Source organism: Bubalus kerabau, chromosome 14, assembly GCF_029407905.1.
Source record: "Bubalus kerabau isolate K-KA32 ecotype Philippines breed swamp buffalo chromosome 14, PCC_UOA_SB_1v2, whole genome shotgun sequence".
NCBI classification, from domain to species: domain Eukaryota; kingdom Metazoa; phylum Chordata; class Mammalia; order Artiodactyla; family Bovidae; genus Bubalus; species Bubalus kerabau.
Genome location: NC_073637.1, coordinates 35,823,356 through 35,843,788, shown reverse-complemented (window position 1 = coordinate 35,843,788; position 20,433 = coordinate 35,823,356). Strand labels below are relative to the sequence as shown.

Genomic DNA, 20,433 nt, shown 5'->3' with positions numbered 1-20,433 from the left:
TTCCCTATCTGTCACCTACTCCTGGAGCTTACCCAAATTCAAGCCCATTGAATCTGTGATGCTATCCAACCATCTCATCCTCTGTTGTTCCCTTCTTCTCCTGCCTTCAATCTTTCCCAGCATCAGGGGCTTTTCAAATGAGTCAGTTCTTCCCATCAGGTGGCCAAAGTATTGGAGTTTCAGCTTCAGCATCAGTCCTCCCAATGAATATTCAGGACTGATCTCCTAATTTCCTATAGGATGGACTGGTTGGATCTTCTTGCAGTCCAAGGGACTCTCAAGAGTCTTCTCCAACGCCACAGTTCAAAAGCATCAGTTCTTTGTCTCTCAGCTTTCTTTATAGTCCAACTCTCACATCCATACATGACTACTGGAAAAACCATAGCCTTGACTAGATGGACTTTTGTCAGCAAAGTGATATCTCTGCTTTTTAATATGCTGTCTGGGTTGGTCATAGCTTTTCTTCCAAGGAACAAACATCTTTTAATTTCATGGCTGCAGTCACCATCTGCAGTGATTTTGGAGCTCCCCCCAAAATAAAGTCTTTCACTATTTCCATTGTTTCCCCATCTATTTGCCATGAAGTGATGGGACCGGATGCCATGATCTTAGTTTTCTGAATGTTGAGTTTTAAGCCAACTTTTTCACTCTCCTCTTTCACTTTCATCAAGAGGCTCTTTAGTTCTTCGCTTTCTGCCATAAGGGTAGTGTCATCTGCGTATCTGAGGTTATTGATATTTCTCCCAGCAATCTTAATTCCAGCTTGTCCTTCATCCAACCTGGCATTTCTCATGATGTACTCTGCATATAATTTAAATAAGCAGGGTGACAATACACAGCTTTGACATACTCCTTTCCTGATTTGGAACCAGTCTGTTGTTCCATGTCCAGTTATAACTGTTGCTTCTTGACCTGCATACAGATTTCTCAGGAGGCAGATCAGATGTCCTGGTATTCCCATCTCTTGAAGAATTTTCCACAGTTTGTTGTGATCTACGTAGTCAAAGGCTTTGGCATCATCAATAAAGCAGCAATAGATGTTTTTCTGGAACTCTCTTGCTTTTTCGATGATCCAATAGATGTTGGCAGTTTGATCTCTGGTTCCTCTGCCTTTTCTAAATCCAACTTGAACATCTGGAAGTTCATGGTTCAAGTACTGTTGAATCCTGGCTTGGAGAATTGTGAGCATTACTTTGGTAGCATGTGAGATGAGTGCAATTCAGTGGTAGTCTGAACATTCTTTGGCATTGCCTTTCTTTGGGATTGGAATGAAAACTGACCTTTTCCAGTCCTATGGCCACTGGTGAGTTTTCCAAATTTGCTGGCATATTGAGTGTAGCACTTTCACAGCATCATCTTGTAGGATTTGAAATAGCTCAACTGGAATTCCATCACCTCCACTAGCTTTGTTTGTAGTGATGCTTGCTAAGGCTCACTTGACTTCACATTCCAGGATGTGTGGCTCTAGGTGAGTGATCACACCATCATGGTTATCTGGGTCACGAAGATCTTTTTTGTTTAGCTCTTCTGTGTATTTTTGCTACCTCTTCTTAATATCTTCTGCTTCTGTTAGGTCCATACCATTTCTGTCCTTTATTGTGTCCATCTTTGCATGAAATTTTCCCTTGGTATCTCTAATTTTCTTGAAGAGATCTCTAGTCTTTCCCATTCTATTGTTTTCCTTTATTTCTTTGCATTGATATCTAGGAAGGGTTTCTTATCTCTTCTTGCTATTCTTTGGAACTGTGCATTCAAATGGGTATATCTTTCCTTTTCTCCTTTGCCTTTAGCTTCTCTTCTTTTCTCAGCTATTTGTAAGGCCTCCTTGGACAACCATTTTGCCTTTTTGCATTTCTTTTTCTTGGGGATGGTCTTGATTACTGCCTCCTGTACAATGTCAGGGACCTCCATCCATAGTTCTTCAGGCACTCTTTTGTCTATCAGATCTAATCCCTTGAATATATTTGTCACTTCCACTGTATAATCCTAAGGGATTTGAATTAGGTCATACCTGAATGCTCTAGTGGTTTTCCCTACTTTGTTCAATTTAAGTCTGAATCTGGCAATAAGGAGGTCATGATCTTGTCACGCGAGTGTATGTTCCTCGGTTCTTTGTCTCGTCACAACAAAGATTTGGAGCAAGGGACATTAAAGCCCTTGGTGCATCACAGCTCTCGGGTCTTGGACAAACCGCGTTACAGTTCTTAGGCAAATCAGTGTTACAGCTCCATTTTATTTAGAAGATAGCAGGAGCACGCAAGCGCGCGTGCATGCACGCGGGAGAGAGAGTCCCAGAGAAAGCGCTTTGGCTCCTCCTTTTATATGTTTTTTCTTCCACCTGGGCCTGCCCTATGCAAATTGGGCTTAGCCAGGAGTGCTGTTTGTTCTGCCTGAAGTTTTCACTCTGGTCCTCGGACCTTCCTTTGACCTTCCTTGTCTTTTAGCCACCGCCATTTTAGACTCCTTTTCCCTATTCTACCTACCTAACAATCTGAGCCACAGTCAGCTCCTGATCTTGTTTAGGCTGACTGTGTAGAGCTTCTCCATCTTTGACTGCAAAGAATATAATCAATCAGGTTTTGGTATTGACCATCTGGTGCTGTCCACGTGTAGAATCTTCTTTTATGTTGTTGGAAGAGGGTGTTTGCTATGACTAGTGCATTCTCTTGCCAAAACTCTGTTAGCCTTTGACCTACTTCATTTTGTACTCCAAACGTATCTCTTGACGTCCTACTTTTGCATTCCAGTTCCCTATAATGAAAAGGACATCTTTTTTTTTGGTGTTAGTTCTACAAGGTCTTGTAGGTCTTCATAGAACTGTTCAACTTCAGCTTCTTCAGCATTACTCGTTGGGTCATAGACTTGGATTACTGTGCTATTGAATGGTTTGCCTTGGAAACAAACAGAGATCATTCTGTCTTTTTTGAGATTGCATCCAGGTACTGCATTTCAGACTCTCTTGTTGACCATGATGGCTACTCCATTTCTAGGGATTCCTGCCCACAGGAGTAGATATAATGGTGATCTGAGTTAAATTCACTCATTCCAGTCCATTTTAGTTGACTGATTCCTAAAATGTGGATGTTCACTCTTGCCATCTCCTGTTGACCACTTCCAATTTACCTTGATTCACACCTAACATTTCAGGTTCCTATGCAATATTGTTCTTTATAGCATCGCACTTTACTTCCATCACCAGTCACATCCACAACTGGGTGTTGTTTTTGCTTTGGCTCCGTCTCCTCATTCTTTCTGGAGTTATTTCTCCTCTGTTCTCCAGTAGCATATTAGATAACACAACTCAACCCTTATCACTCTCCAAGCCTCTCCCTTCCCTAATGGGTTTTATCTTCAGTCTCTACCCCTGGGTTTAAGATTCCTAAGAGAAAACACAGATCAGTTGAAGCAAGTGTAAATTCTTAAAAATCTGACTGGGACTTTTGCCCTGGATAAATCCTCATTCTTTAAGCACTGATAGGAACTTTCCCCAAGATCCCCTCCTCCATCCCGGGCTCTGATGGGAAATGTTTACCCCTCCGGTGGGTCTCAGGCTAGTTTGAATCCTCCATCATAATCTAATCCCCTCTTCCAGTAATGATGCCTACCCCCTACTTTATTCTGTGAGCTCCGTTCATGACTTTGTATCAGCGCCCTGGCTGACATCTAGAAGGAGATGACGTTGAAAGAAAGTGAAAGTGTTAGTTGCTGTCTTGTGTCCGACTCTTTGTGACCACATGGACTGTAGCCCTCCAGGCTCCTCTGTCCAGGGATTTCCTAGGCAAAATACTGGAGTGGGTTGCCATTCCCTTCTCCAGGGAGGTCTTTCCAACCCAGGGATTGAACCTGGGTCTCCTGCATTGCAGGCAGATTCTTTACCATCTGAGTCACAAACAGAAGTTAGATGGAAACAGTGTGTGTTCACATGCTTTATGCTGTCACCTGAAGAACTCCTCCTCCTCCTCCTCCTCCTGAGCTTGTGTAACACAAGACTGAGACCGTCTCTTCACCTGAGCCAACCATATGCTGATTCCTGAGCAAGTCCTCCTGTGGGGAAGATTTCACAAGCCCATTTACAGGGTCATTTCTTTTCTCTGTGTCTTTGAACTCTTACCTCACAGACAACAAGGCGGAATTTTAAAATGGTGATCTTTGGAACCAAAGATGTTGGTGATACCTTGATGAGTAGACATAAAGACGTTATTGAGGGCTTCCCTGCTGGCTTAGTGGTAAAGAAACTGCCTGCCAATGCAGGGGATATGGATTGGATCCCTGATCTGGAAAGATCCCACATGCCCCATGGCAACTAAACCCCAGCGCCACAACTACTGAGCCTGTGAGCTGCAACTATGGAAGCCCGTGCGCCCTAGAGCCTGTGCGCTGCCAGGAGAAGCCACCACAAGGAGAAACCTGCTTACAACAATAAAGATCCAGCACAGCCAAGAATAAAAACAGATGTTATTCCTGGTGGGAAGACACAATGGTGCAGTTGCTGAGAAAAACAGTCTGGTGGCTCCTTAGAAAAATTAAACAGAGTTTCTGTATGACCCAGTAATTCCATTTCTGGGTCAACACCCAAAAGAAGTGAAAATAGAGGCTAAAACAGATGTTTGTTTACAGCAGCATCATTCACAATAGCCAGAGGCAGAAACAACTCAGATGTCCACTGATGAATGAATGAACAAACAAAATCTGGTCTATGACTACAATGGGGTCTTAGTCACCCTAGAAAGGGAGTCAGTTCTGACACCTGCTGCAGCATGGGTGGACCCTGGAGACCTTATGCTAAGTGAGGTAAGCCAGTCACAAAAGGAAAAAACATGGTATGATTCCTTTCATATGAGGTCTCTAGAATAGGCAATTTCTTAGAGACACAAGTAGAACGTTGGCCGCCAGGGACTAGGGGAGGGAGAATGCGGAGCTAGTGTTTAATAGGTACAGGGTTTGAGTTTGGAAAGATGAAAAGTCCTGGTGATGGGAAATGGTTGTACAACAACATGAATGTACTTGTGTCTGTGAAATGTATACTTAAAAACTGGTTGAAATTATACATTTTAACCATTACGTTAAATATACGTTAAAATATACATTACGTATATTTTATCACAATTAAAAAAAGGCTGTGCTTGCTCCCCTGTGATGGAAGAAACTGACCGTGTCAGTGGTGGTCAAAGCCCTCTGCTCTTAGTGACTCCTTTTTTAATTTTCTTTTAAAAATATTTATTTATTTATCTGGCAGGGATCTAGTTCCCTGATCAGGGATCGAACCCAGGCCCCCTGCATTTTGAGTCTTAGCCACTGGATCATCAGGGAAGCCTCCTTAGTGATTCCTATGATGCAGTGAAGCATGGTCTTGTCAGACCATCAGAAGTTATGGGAGTGGGGGTAACAGTAAGGGAAGGGGTGCTGGAGGGTGATTTGAAATAGAACTGTGTTTTATCCCAATAACTCAGCATGTTGACTAAAACCCCCCTTTTCCTGTTTGACTTCTTTTCAAAGGAAAGTTGTACATAAACAATGAGGACCTACTGTATAGCACAGGAAACTATATTCAATATCTTGTAATAACCACAATGAAAAAGAATTGGAAAAAGAATATATATCTTTCTACCAACCTAGCTGAATCACTTTGCAGTACACTTGAAACTAACACAACATTGTAAATTAACTATTGTTATTGTTCAGCTGCTTAGTCATGTCTGACTCTTTGCAGCCTCATAGACTGCAGCATGCCGGGCTCCCCAGTCTTCCACCATCTCCCAGAATTTGCTCAGATTCATGTCCACTGAGTCAGTGATGCTATCTAACCATCTCATCCTCTGCTGCCCCCTTCTCGTTTTGCTTTCGATCTTTCCCATCATCAGGGTTTTATCCAACGAGTCGGCTGTTTGCAGCAGGTAGCTAAAGTATTGGAGCTTATTAACTATACTTTAATTAAAGTATGAACTATACTTTAAAGCGCAACTATATTTCAATTAAAACAGAAAAGGAGAGTCACTATCAATCCTCGATTCTAGTTATCTAATCACTGCAGAGTTGTTTTCTGAGAAGTCCAAGTCTGTTTTGACCCTGGCTAACAAAGGAGTTCAGTGTCCCCCATGACTTTACCAAAAAGATAGTGACAGTCGAGGGCACAAGGGATGGGTATTTGGGATGAGATCTTTGGCTTTTTTTTTTTTCCAGTATTTATTTATTTTATTGATTGATTTGGTAGTGGTGTTGGGTCTTAGTTGCGACAAGCAGGATCTTCGCTGTGTCACGTGACATCTTTCCTTTCGTCACATGGGCTCTAGTTGTGGCAAGTGGGCTCCAGAGCGGGTAGTCTCGGTAGTGGCGGCACTCGGGGATCTTTGGCCTTTGATCTAGCTATTTCTTGAATCACAAAGAGCAAAACATATCCTCTGGTTTTCTAAAACCAAAGCATTATATTGGTTGTCTTTTTGATGTTCAGAATTTCCCATTAAAACAAAGATTCATTATAGTGAAGAAATTGGAAATCATGTCTCTCCTGTGTAATTACAGAAAAAGGGAGTAAAACGTGCAGGCTTCCAATGCCAGCCAGGTCTGTGTTCTTCATAAAAGCTCCATGTCACCTCTCTGTATTGCTCTCTTGTGATTACGGGTAGTTGTCAAGTTGAAAATGGTAAATGACCCTTCAGCCTTTGCTGAAAAACATTATCTATTCAATTAATGGCCCATAAAATGATTTAGGTAAAAGACAGGACGGTAATTTCTTCTTCCAAAGGAGAAAGACAATCCTGTCTCATTTACCAAACTTCAAGATTTTAAAAGATTTTAGGAAATGTAAAATATCACTTACCTAGGATTCTAGAAGCCACAAGAGGAAACCAGGAGCAAGGAGGCAAAGACAGACTAAAGATGCATTTCGAAGAGGAAAAATCTTCATCACCTCTTTCCTGTGTATGTGAACATTTATTCCTTGTCTTTCTATAGATGGATTGTTCACCTGATTAGGGCAAATGTTGATATGAAATGAGGTGAACAGTCATTCTGTGCACTTGAAAATTAAATGTGGAAAAAAGTGAATCTGGTCTCATATGGGATATCCAGGAGTCTTTGCTGTAACACCCACGCTGTAAATCAGTAAAGTTACTCAATAAAAGTAATCTGAAATAGAAATCAAAGTGTGTGGGACACAGCGACACCCCCAGATCATCCTGTAGGGGGAGCTGTACTCTGGACGTCAGACGACAGAAATTTTCAGTAGTCTTCACCCCATGAGATTGTTAACTTTATCAATGCCTGAAGAAGCTCTTTAATTCGGGATCTTACAATAACATAAAAAGGTTGATAGAGAATGGCTGGACCACACAATTGAGGGAATCCATTGGCTTAAACATGAGTTTCTATACTGCAAATGCCTTATAGCCTGGCTCTGGCATGAACCTCCATTTATTTCCTCAAGAAGAAGCTGGTGCACCCTCAGCGGGGCGTGTCTGTTGGTCGAGCCTGGATCCCCTGGCTGCCTTGGTCCTTTCCTGGCTCCCTCTCTGCAGCTTCCTGTGATCTGTTCTGACACCAGCCACAGAAACGGTCGCTCTGTGCTTGCCCAGAGTTCTAAAGAGTTGAGGTTTGCTAGCGTTTGGAAGCCCCATACCCCTCCCTGTGAAGTTCTCCCCACTGCTCTGCCCTGCAGTTCTCTGGTCTGTTTTATCCCAGGATCCCTCAGAGCCATGGGGTAGAAGCTGGACGTAGTGAGGATATCGTTCAATTTCAGTGTTAGCAGAGCAGCATCCTGCTTGAATTGCACCTGAAAAATCCTCTCCTGCAAAAGCAGGAGTTATGGACTCTGGGATTCATTCAGTTATGTATCCATCTATCCATCCATTGGTCTTTTTTTTCCTCACAGTAGCCAAAGCAATCAAAATCAGAAATTTGAGGACTTCTGTGGTGGTACACTGGATAAGAATCCACTTGCCAACGCAGGGGGCGTGGGTTTGATCCCTGGTGTGGGAAGATCCCGTACATGGTGGAGCAACTAAGCCTGTGCGCCACAACTATTGGGCCTGTGCTCTAGCGCCCGTGAGCCGCCACTGCTGAAACCCGCGCGCCCTAGAGCCTGTGCTCCGCAACAAGAGAAGACACCACGGTGCGAAGCCTATGCACCGCAAAGAAGAATCGTCTCCACTCGCCACAACTAGAGAAAGCCCTAGAACAACAAGAAAGACCTAGCGCAGACAAATAGAAAATAAAAATAAATGAATAAATAAAATCCTCCGCCTCTCATTAAAAAAAAATCTGATAATGTAATTTTCCTGAGCAAAATCTCCCCAAAGTTCCATTGTCCTTAGAACCAACCCCTTGTTTATCTTGGATAGCATGTCACTCCTTCATTCGCCAAGTACTCATCATGTGTTCTGTGCTCTGTGTAGGGCCAGGTTTGGATGCTTGGGATGGATCAGTAAAACAAGCAAATGAGATTTCTTGCATTCTGGCAAGGGGAGTTGGTTAAAAAAAAAAAAAAAAAAAAAGCTACATAAGTAACCTATAGCTTGTTAGAAGGGGATGAGCATTATAAAAAAAAAGGAGTGGGGGTGGTGGGAACACTGGGCTTCCCAGGTGGCGCTAGTGGTAAAGAACCCACCAATGCAGGAGATGTAAGAGACACAGGTTTGATCCCTGGGTTGGGAAGATCCCCTGGAGGAGGGCACAGCAACCCACTCCAGTATTCTTGCCTAGAGAATCCCATGAACAGAGGAGCCTGGAGGACTATAGTCCATAGGGTCTCAAAGAGCCGGACATGACTGGAGCGACTTAGCATGCATACACCCAGTGAAGGTGTGTGGGAGTGAGTTGCTTTTTAAATCAAGCCCCCTCGCTTGTCTCCTGCATACAAGCCGCCTCATGCATGACTACCAAGGCTCTGCCTCAGGACCTTTGCACAAGCTCTTCTGTGTCTCGCTCCTTTCCCCTATGCCCAGATTGTTCCTCCCTTCCATCAGTTCTCTGCTCAGATGCCATCTCCTCTGAGAGGACTTTCTAGCTGCTACATCCAAAGTCCAAACCCCAGTGCCTTCTAGTCTCTTACCTTGCTCTGGTTTTCTTTGTGATACCCCATTTTATCTAATTTGTATAGGTTTATTTATCTGTTGTCTCTCCCCATGCAGCAGAACAGAAGCACCACAAGGTCAGGTATTTTGTATAAATTTTCTACTTTTTTTTAAAATCACCACCATCTAGTATTTATTCCTTGCTAGGTTCTGAGCTGCTGCACTCTGTTCAGTTAAGTTCAGTGGCTCTGTTGTGTCTGACTCTTTGCAATCCCATGGACTGCAGCAGGCCAGGCTTCCCTGTCCGTCACCACCTGCTGGAGCTTACTCAAACTCATGTCCATAAATTGGTGATGCCATCCAACCATCTCATCCTGTGTCGTCCCCTTCTCCTTCTGCCTTCGATCTTTTCCAGCATCAGGGTCATTTCAAATGAGTCAGTTCTTCACAACAGGTAGCCAAAGTACTGAACTTACAGCTTCAGCATCAGTCCTTCCAATGAGTATTCAGAACTGATCTCCTTTAGAATGGACTGGTTGGATCTCCCTGCAGTCCAAGGGACTCTCAAGAGTCTTCTCCAACACCACAGTTCAAAAGCATCAATTCTTAGGCACTCAACTTTCTTTATAGTTCAACTCTCACATCCATATGTGACTACTGGAAAAACCATAACTTTGACTAGACGGAACTTTGTTGGCAAAGTAATGTCTCTGCTTTTTAATATGCTGTCTGGGTTGGTCATAACTTTTCTTCCAAGGAGTGAGTATTTTAATTTCATGGCTGCAGTCACCATTTACAGTGATTTTGGAGCCCCCCAAAATAAAGTCTCTCACTGTTCCAATTATTTCCCTGTCTACTTGCCATGAAGTGATGGGACCGGATGCCATGATCTTAGGTTTCTAAATGTTGAGCTTTAAGCCAACTTTTTCATTCTCCTCTTTCACTTTCATCAAGAGACTCTTTAGTTCCTCTTCACTTTCTGCCATAAGGGTGGTGTCATCTGCATATCTAAGGTTATTGATATTTCTCCCAGCAATCTTGATTCCAGCTTGTGCTTCATCTAGCCTTGCATTTCACATGATGTACTCTGAATATAAGTTAAATAAGCAGGGTGACAATATACAGCCTTGACATACTCCTTTCCTAATTTGGAAACAGTCTGTTGTTTCATGTCCAGTTCTAACTGTTGCTTCTTGACCTGCATACAGATTTCTCAGGAGGCAGATCAGATGTCCTGGTATTCCCATCTCTTGAAGAATTTTCCACAGTTTGTTGTGATCTACACAGTCAAAGGCTTTGGCATAGTCAATAAAGCAGTAGTAGATGTTTTTCTGGAACTCTCTTGCTTTTTTGATGATCCAATGGATGTTGGCAATTTGATCTTTGGTTCCTCTGCCTTTTCTAAATCCAACTTGAACATCTGGAAGTTCATGATTCATGTCTGGTTGAAGCCTGGCTTGGAGAATTGTGAGCATTACTCTGCTAGTGTGAGATGAGTGCAATTGTGCGGTAGTTTGAACAGTCCTTGGCATTGCCTTTCTTTGGGATTGGAATGAAAACTGACCTTTTCCAGTCCTGTGGCCATTGCTGAGTTTTCCAGATTTGCTGGCATATTGAGTGCAGCACTTTCACAGCATCATCTTACAGGATTTGAAATAGCTCAACTGGAATTCCATCACCTCCACTAGCTTTGTTCATAGTGATGCTTCCTAAGGCCCACGTGACTTCACATTCCAGGATGTCTGGTTCTAGGTGAGTGTGAGTGATCACACCATCATGATTATCTGGATTGTGAAGATCTTTTTTGTACAGTTCTTCTGTGTATTCTTGCCACCTCTTCTTAATATCTTCTGCTTCTGTTAGGTCCATACCATTTCTGTCCTTTATTGTGTCCATCTTTGCATGAAATGTTCCCTTGGTATCTCTAATTTTCTTGAAGAGATCTCTAGTCTTTCCCATTCTATTGTCTTCCTCTATTTCCTTGCATTGATCACTGAGGAAGGGTTTCTTTTATCTCTCCTTGCTATTCTTTGGAACTGTGCATTCAAATGGGTATATCTTTCCTTTTCTCCTTTGCCTTTTGCATATTTTCTTTTCTTAGCTATTTGTAAGGCCTCCTCGGACAACCATTTTGCCTTTTTGCATTTCTTTTTCTTGGGGATGGTCTTGATCACTGCCTCCTGTACAATGTCCCCGATCTCCATCCATAGTTCTTCAGGCACTCTGTCTATCAGATCTAATCCCTTGAATATATTTGTCACTTCCACTGTATAATCATAAGGGATTGATTTAGGTCATACCTGAATGCTCTAGTGGTTTTCTGTACTTTCTTCAATTTAAGTCTGAATTTGGCAATAAGTAGTTCATGATCTGGGCCATAGTCAGCTCCTGATCTTATTTTTGCTGACTGTATAGAGCTTCTCCATCTTTGGCTGCAAAGAATATAATCAATCTGATTTTGGTATTGACCATCTAGTGCTGTCCATGTGTAGAGTCTTCTCTTGTGTTGTTGGAAGAGGGTGTTTGCTATGACTAGTGTGTTCTCTTGGCAAAACTCTGTTAGCCTTTGACCTCCAAGGCCAAACTTGCCTATTATTCCAGGTATCTCTTGACTTCCTACTTTTGCATTCCAGTCCCCTATAATGAAAAGGACATCTTTTTTTGGTGTTAGTTCTAGAAGGTCTTGTAGGTCTTCATAGAACTGTTCAGCTTCTTCAGCATTACTCATTGGGGCATAGACTTGGATTACTGTGATATTGGATGGTTTGCCTTGGAAACGAACAGAGATCATTTTGTCATTTTTGAGATTGCATCCAAGTACTGCATTTCGGACTCTTTTGTTGACTTTGATGGCTACTCCATTTCTTCTAAGGGATTCTTGCCCACAGGAGTAATTATAATGGTCATCTGAGTTAAATTCACTCATTCCAGTCCATTTTATTTTTTTTTGCATAAAACATTGTTTTATTATTAGTATTTTTGGATCAATCACTAAACCATGAGAATTTCATAACTATGAGCAAAGATGTTAAGAAAAAATAAGCTGCTTTATTTTGTAATTTTCTCTTTTTGTTCTCTTTCTAAATATGTCACTATACTAATTAATTTTTTAAAAATATATTCTGATATGAGTCTTTCCCTTTTCTTATTAACTATTATAACTCTACATTCCTATATCTAGTCTAATCAGATCAAATTATGTTCTACTAGATTTAGGAATTTGTTATACTCCTTTTTGAAACTAAGAATGAAACACTGTGTGCCAAAGCAATCTCTATGGTCATTAATTTCTTAACCTTAATGTAGTTTGACAGATTCTATGTATCCTACTTTATCAAGAAAGTCACATAAAGTTCACAGTGGATGAAGATATCATATTTTATTTTTTCTTCTAGACTAATATTCCACATCTCAAATTGTAGAATCATTAATATTTAATCCAATTTCTATTCTATTCTGTGGACATAAAATATTTTAAGGTTTTTTCCACAGATAATTAGAATTTATTTTTCTTTTTTTTCTTAAATAATTTAAATAATCTCTTAGTGATATACGTATATGTTGCTGCTGCTGCTGCTGCTAAGTCGCTTCAGTCGTGTCTGACTCTGTGCAACCCCAGAGACAGCAGCCCACCAGGCTCCTCTGTTGCTGGGATTCTCCAGGCAAGAATACTGGAGTGGGTTGCCATTTCCTTCTCCTTCCAGTCCATTTTAATTCACTGATTCCTAAAATGTCGACATTCACTCTTGCCATCTCCTGTTTGACCATTTCCAATTTGCCTTGATTTATGGACCTAACATTCCAGGTTCCTATGCAATATTGCTTTTTACAGCATTTGACTTACTTCCATCACTAGTCACATCCACAGCTGGGTGTTGTTTTTGCTTTGGCTCCATCTCTTCATTCTTTTTGGAGTTATTTCTCCACTGATCTCCAGTAGCATATTGGGCACCTACCAACCTGGGGAGTTCATCTTTTGGTGTCCTATCTTTTTGCCTTTTCGTACTGTTCATGAGGTTCTCAAGGCAAGAATACTGAAGTGGTTCTCCCTTCCCTTCTTCATTTTGTACTCAATCACTGATAATCTCTTTATGTACTTCAAACCTTTTCAGTCTTACCCCCCTGAGGTGGATTCTATTGTTATCCTCATTTTATAGGGAGGTTGCTGAGGCTCAAGGTCACGCCGTGGTCTGAGGCTGAGCCTAGACAGAAACCCAGCTCACCTGACTCCAGGCTTCTGTTCCTCACTCTCTCACAGTGCTGTCTGCTTCCAGAAGGCCCATCATTTGGAAGACAGGTTTCCATAGGCCTGGAGTCCAAGGCCCTTCCCAGCCCCTACTGAGATGCTTGGTTTCTGGGGTACAGAATATATTGGCCTAAATTATATATATATATATATATATATACACACACACATGCGTGCTTAGTTGCTTCAGACTTATCCATCTCTTTGCGACCCTATAAGCTATAGCCTGCCAGGCTCCTCTGTCCATAGGAATCTCCAGGCAAGAATACTGGGATGAGTTTCAGGGAGAACTGTGTCTATCCCTGGGTTGGGAAGATCCCCTAGAGAAGGGCATGGCAGCCCACTCCAGTATTCTTGCCTGGGAGATGCCATGGACAGAGGAGCCTGGTGGGCTATACAGTCCATGGTGTCATAAAAAAGTAGGACATGACTCAACACAACAATATGTATATGTGTTTTTGTATGTGTGTGTGTATATGTGTATATGTATATGTGTGTGTATGTATGTGTATATGTTTATATATATATATATATATATATATATACCTCCTACAAGTTTGCCCCACATCTCTACCATGTCTCTCTCTCCTGTTGATAAGCTGAGGCAGATAATAGGAGCACCTCAGGCTTCAATCTTCTTTCTGTCCTAAGGCTCAGAAAGAGCCAGCTGGAATCTACTGCTCTGGGCTTGCTTCCATCATCCTGGGCCCCACAGGGTGAGGGGTTCCTGCTAAGCCCACAAGCTTTAGGGGCCCCAGAGTTCCTCTCACGTACACTTGTTTGTGGACATAGGACCTTCTGAGCTATATTTTTATTCCCATGGAAATTTCTCTAGTGCTTCTAAATTATGCATCTTGGAGACGCTGTTTTGTCCTCTGTCAGAGCTCCTTTATAGGAGTGGGGGTACTGATGGAAAGCAGGCCTTGACCTCTCCCCCTAAAGGTGAGAGAGTCTGACCCTACACAAAGCAACATGCATTTGGACTTAGTTTTCATTTCGACAAAGAGGTGATGATTTTCCAAAGTGACATATAATCATTAACGTCCTAGTTGGATTGGAAAATGGATCTCTTTTTGCAGCTTCTGTGCTCAAACCACTTCATCACACTGTTGTATTTGGGTAATTTCAATGAGAGTAGAGATTGTCTAGCAGAGTATCACATCTCCAATAATACGGTGGCTGGGTAAAGGACAGGGGGAGGAGAAGGAATTATGTGAATCATATTCTGTTTCCTAGAATATCTGGTTTGCATGTCTATGGGGGAACAAGGCTGGTTGACGATTCAACATCTACTTAATGTATTCTGACCTTCTGTGGTACAGAGTTCTGTAATAGTCAGGTGACACCAGTGTATAAAATCTACATTTTTTTGGTAAAGATATTTATTTATTTATTTACTTTATTTGGCTGCACTGGGTCTTGGTTTCGACACACAGGATCTTTGGTTGCAACACGCAGGATCTTTGGCATATGGGATCTAGTTCCCTGACCAAGGATCAAACCCAGGCCCCCTGCATTGGGAGCCTGGACTCTTAGCCACTGGACCACCAGGGAAGTCCCTAAAATCTACATTCTTAGCCACAAGGACATCGTTTGACTGCACTACTGCTTCAGGGACCTAAGATTTGTATTCTGAAATAGAGCTCCTGAAAAGATCTGGTTTGGTCCTAAGAAGAACCTTCTGTTATTGAATATTAAACCCCTATTGTCTATTTTGTAGGAAGGAGACGATTCTGTTTGTGATTCTTTGTCTACCTCTGCTGAGTGTGTGTGTATATGGCTAGTTGGGCAAAATTCAAAATCAGGGACTTCCCTGGTGGTCCAGTGGCTAAGACTCGGTACTCCCAGTGCAAGGGGCCCAGGTTTGATCCCTGGTCAGGGAACTAGAGCCCACATGCTGCAAATAAAAATTCCGGATGCCACAACTAAGACTCAGCACAGCCAAATGAATAAATAAATGAAAATAAATTTTAAAAATGTTTAAAACCAGAAGATTCCATCTGCAGGTCCCAGGGTCCTTTGAGAGCCTGAGCAAAGGAAAAACTCAAGCGTGGTACCAGTTTATGCTCCTAAAGGATTCAAGTCTTCTGCCCTAATGGCTTCTATGACAGTGAGAATAAAACAGGAAAGTGTTAGTTGAAGATCACGGAGCCTACTGATCCTGGGAAGAAATTAGTGTGACACATTAAGGATCAGACTAGTTCAGGGAATTCCCTGAAGGTCCAGTGGTTAGAACTCAACCTTTTAATGCTAAAGGTCTGGATTCAATACCTGGTTGGGGAACTAAGATCCTGCAAGCCTGCAAGCTATGTTTTGAGAAAAAAAAAAAAGGATCAGGCTAGCTTAAGAGTTGTGAACACTGCATGCTGGATCATATTTGATGGCTACTGCTTTCACCCCATGGATTCCCAATAAAAGCTTATAATTGAAATGGACATAAAAAGCAGTGCCATGTGAATTTTACAAAGCAGCTAATTTGATGTGAAATGGAAATACTTTGAAACTAAAGAGAGAACATAAAAGTCCATTCAATAAATACATCAGATAATAAAATAGATAATTTCCAGTAACCATTAGGGAGCAATGCTAAAAGAAAAATGAGATGAAGGAGGAAATATTGGATGGAGTCACAAATGTTCTGTTAAGCACTGTGCTATACAGATGATGAAACTGGACTTGATCAGCCAGATCTAATATCAACAAATTCAATGAAAGATAAATGTAAAGGCCTTTGGTTTGTCAAATAAAAGTCAGCCGCAGAGGTACAGGGTAGGGGGGATTTAACTTGGCTGCACCTGTGCGTTAGCTTTTAGTGGCTGACCAGAGATAGTGTTAAGAAGGAATCTGAGGGGTGGGATGGGGAGGGATATGGGAGGGAAGTTCAAGAGGGAGGGGATATATGTATACCTATGGCTGATTCATGTTGAGGTTTGACAGAAAACAACAAAATTCTGTAAAGCCATTATCCTTCAAGTAAAAAATAAGTAAACTTAATTTAAAAAAAGGAAGGAATCTGAGGACACTGCTGAATTCCAGGGAACAGTGTGCCACGCTGATCAGCACCGTCTGGTGTAGATGCAGGGAGTACGTAGGCAGTGAATAGCGTTACATAAAATCATCTATGCACTTGAGTGCAAGGAAAGTTCCGAATGTGTCCACAATATGAGTGCCTCAAATCATTTGTCTGTGTTAGAGGATATATAGAGGAGGGAGGTGAGGTGATCCCCAGCAAGGGTGCTGTGCTCAGTACTGGGTGCTGGACTTTGTGAGGGACATTGATGGACTCCCTAGAGAGTGTGGGACCAGGGCACCTGGGATGGTGAAGTGATCTGAAACCACGTCTTAGAAGAATGACTGAAGTGCTAGGGAACGCCTGGGTATGAAAAGAAGTGAGAGGATCACTTACTGCTCTGATTAGAAGAATAGATAGTTAGATACAGATATGTAGACATGTATAGACATCTATATAGACATAACTGTAACTACCATGTTAAAGAAGAACTAGGTTTATTCAGAAGGCAGAAATAGGACCAACAAGTTGAAGTTATAAGGACTCAGATTTCCACTTAATTTAAGGAAAGAATCCTTAGTAATTTGGTTTTTTGCAATGAAATGGTGAGGCTCCTACTGGTGGAGATGTTTTAGCAGTGACCAGATGGGTTAAGAACTTCCCAGGTGATGCAATGGTAAGGAATCCACCCACTAATGCAGGAGATGCAGGAGACACAGGTTTGATCCCTGGGTGGAGAATTAGTGAGCTTTTATTATTCCTGGAATAGGAAATGGTAACCCACTCCAGTATTCTTGCCTGGAAAATCCCATGGATAGAGGAGCCTGGTGGGCTACAAGTCAGACACGACTTAGCAACTGAGCAGGCATGCAGATGGCTTAAATTGTCAATTTTTTGAGGATGTGGTAGAACAGACCAGAAGTTTGAATGAAAGGATGTCTGAGTCCTCTAAGGTCCTCTGACTCTAAGACAAGGGAGATCAGGGAAATGAGAGATAGAGGGGAAGGCTGGCTGGCTCTGAATGTCCACCCAGGGAGTAAACTTACTTAAAGGTCTTAATTCCATTGCTCTGGCCTCAGAGACCCAGCACTTCTTACCTGATCATCAGAAAGCCCAGCCCTGTTTGGGCTGATCTGCCCTCCTACTCTGCAACCTTGCTGATCTCAGCCACTGATGGGGCTAGTCTCCTTAGATGCCTGGTTCCCAACCCCAGGCTTACCCTGACCCTGACTTTGACCCAGGCCTCGCTGACTGCCCTGAGCTTTCTGTCCAGCAACTCTCTGACAGGAAATGGGCAGATGGGGCAATATAATAGAAGATGGGAAAGTCCTGACCTCTATTACAACCAGAAAGTTACTTAGTTTTTTTAAAAAAGCACATTAAAGGTAATATTTAATTAATGTGCTGTTTCTGAGATGAAAAGTGATTTCTAATAATGTTTCAGCCTTGACTTTGTCAATAATTTAACCAAAGACTTGGATAAATATAAATAAAGTTTACTTATGAAATTTGTGGATAACATGAAGTTGAAGGGGACAATAAATATATGGGATTGAAATTCCAAAAGATCATATTGCCTGGCTAGGATAGCAAATCAGATCTAAGAAAGAGAAATATAAAAGAGGTTAATATAAATTTTAACACTGGAATTTGAAAGCCCAACTGGACAAAGTTGCATGGGAAAGACTTGTAGACAGGCAGTTGTTTTGAGTAGTTTGGAGCAGTATGGTCTAATAGAAAATTACAAGCCATAGATATAATTTTACATTTTCTAATAGATCTAATAATAAAAAGAATCAGACAAAATTAGTTTTGATAATATATTTTATTGAACCCAATTTATCAAAAATATCATTTCAACAACTAATCAATATAAAAAGTATTGATACCTTTACATTTTTATACAAAATCTTTGAAATCTAATGTACATTTTACACTTAGGGCGTATCTCAATCCAGAAGTTAAATTCACTGGATATACTCAATCTGTCCTTAGATTTCATAAGACTTACTGTTGGAAAAGTAGAATCACATATCCAAGTTATTTTAAACATCAGTTCAGTTTAGTTCAGTCACTCAGTCGTGTCCGACTCTTTGTGACCCCATGGACTGCAGCATGCCAGGCTTCCCTGTCCATCACCAACTCCCGAAGCTTGCTCAAACTCATGTCCATCAAGTTGGTGATGCCATCCAATCATCACATCCTCTGTTGTCCCCTTCTCCTCCTGCCTTCAATCTTTCCCAGCATCAGGGTCTTTTCCAATGAGTCAGTTCTTCGCATCAAGTGGCCAAAGTATTGGAGTTTCAGCTTCAACATCAGTCCTTCCAACGAATATTCAGGACTGATTTCCTTTAGAATGGAGTGGTTGGATCTCCTTGCAGTCCAAGGGACTCTCAAGCGTCTTCTCCAACACCACAGTTCAAAAGCATCAATTCTTCAGTGCTCAGCCTTCTTCACAGTCCAACTCTCACATCCATACATGACTATTGGGAAAACCATGCTGCTGCTGCTGCTGCTAAGTCACTTCAGTCGTGTCCAACTCTGTGCGACACCATAGATGGCAGCCCACCAGGCCCCCCTGTCCCTGGGATTCTCCAGGCAAGAACACTGGAGTGGGCTGCCATTTCCTTCTCCAATGCAAGAAAGTGAAAAGTGAAAGTGAAGTTGCTCAGTTGTGTCCAACTCTTAGTGACCCCATGGACTGCAGCCCACCAGGCTCCTCCGTCCACGGGATATTCCAGGCAAGAGTACTGGAGTGGGGTGCCATCACCTTCTCCTAAGTGATGGGACTGGATGCCATTATCTCAGTTTTCTGAATGTTGAATTTTCAGCCAACTTTTTCACTCTCCTCTCTCACTTTGATCAAGAGGCTCTTTAGTTCTTCTTTGCTTTCTGCCATAAGGGTGGTGTCATCTGCATATCTGAAGTTATTGATATTTCTCAATATCAATATGGATCTTGATTGGCTTGTGGCTGCCATATTGGACCATGCGGCTTTAGATGATTTAGTTGGCTGGAGTTGTTTAGGAGTCTGTAGTGCGATGGGGCTATTAATAATGTAAAATAAGAAAGGTACAGTATTTGGAACAAGGAAGTTAACAGCTTTGTTCTACTTCACTTCATTTAGACTTACCTAAGAGCATTTCATTCAGGATTAAAAGGGATATAGACAGGCTGGAGGGGGAATGCCTATATGTGGGAATAAAAAGTAGGTGGTGGGTGGTGGGGCATGGTTGCCACTTCCTGGTAAATGGAGAGCTGGCTGGTGGGATGAGACTTACCCAAGAACATAGGCTTAGGGCCAGCATGGAAACAGAGTTAAGAACTTTCCAGTGGTCACACAGAGGGTCCTGTGAATTAGTGGACTCCTAACTCCTGGAGGGCAACCACCTTCTGAGGGAGATACCACAGAGGATTCCAGGAATGAATGGCATTTTGGCCTGGATCAACCTCATAGTTCTTTTCAAGTTTGATTTTACAAATTCCTTCCCCCTCTCCCCGCCTACCCCTCTCACCTCCCCGGTCCCTTTCACTTTAGGGACTATTCAAGATTCTTTTTGGCAGGACCGGGGCCAGGGGGTAGGGGTGGGGCAAGAAAATAACATTTATGAGTTAGAAGGGATCCAGACACCCAACCATAAGAAGGGTTGGGTGTCTGTCTACTCAAGGTCATATGGCTGTCAGACTCAGGTGTCTGGAAGCTGGCACTTCTCCATTATAGTCTCTTCAGGTGAACATAAGCCTTGTTAAAAAGGAGACTATTTTAAGGAGACATTACAGGGAGCAGGGCTGTCCTTTTTTTTCTCGCTTGGAATGAAAAGAGCTACTCCTGGTTGCCTACCAGGACTCCTGAAAGGTCGACACTGATTTCCTTCAGCGGAAACCAATGCATGACCGCCACCTACAGGACTTGTGGAAAAGTGACGCTTGGCTTTCGGGAAGGACAAAGGTCCCAGATACTCATCTCAGGTCATCTGAAAATTATTGTTAATGGCTACCCACTGCAGTATTCTTGCCTGGAGAATCCCATGGAGAGAGGAGCCTGGCGGGCTCCTGTCCATGGGGTCGCAGAGAGTCAGACATGACTGAGCGGCTAAGCATACATTCAAAAAAGGCTGCTAACCAGCAGTTTTCCAGAGGGGCAAGGTATACCTAGGAGTAGAGAAGAG

The 20,433-nt window shown here is 42.3% G+C and overlaps 1 long non-coding RNA gene across 2 annotated transcripts in view; it reads left to right on the top strand.

Annotated features, from left to right (window-relative positions):
- LOC129626771 (uncharacterized) overlaps positions 1 to 8,454 on the top strand; it is a 55,854-nt gene extending 47,400 nt beyond the window's left edge. For both annotated transcript variants that reach the window (XR_008702195.1, XR_008702194.1), the window contains one exon: positions 7,868 to 8,454. This is a non-coding gene — a long non-coding RNA (uncharacterized LOC129626771). The remainder of the gene's footprint in view (positions 1 to 7,867) is intronic.
- The last annotated feature ends 11,979 nt before the right edge of the window (positions 8,455 to 20,433 follow it).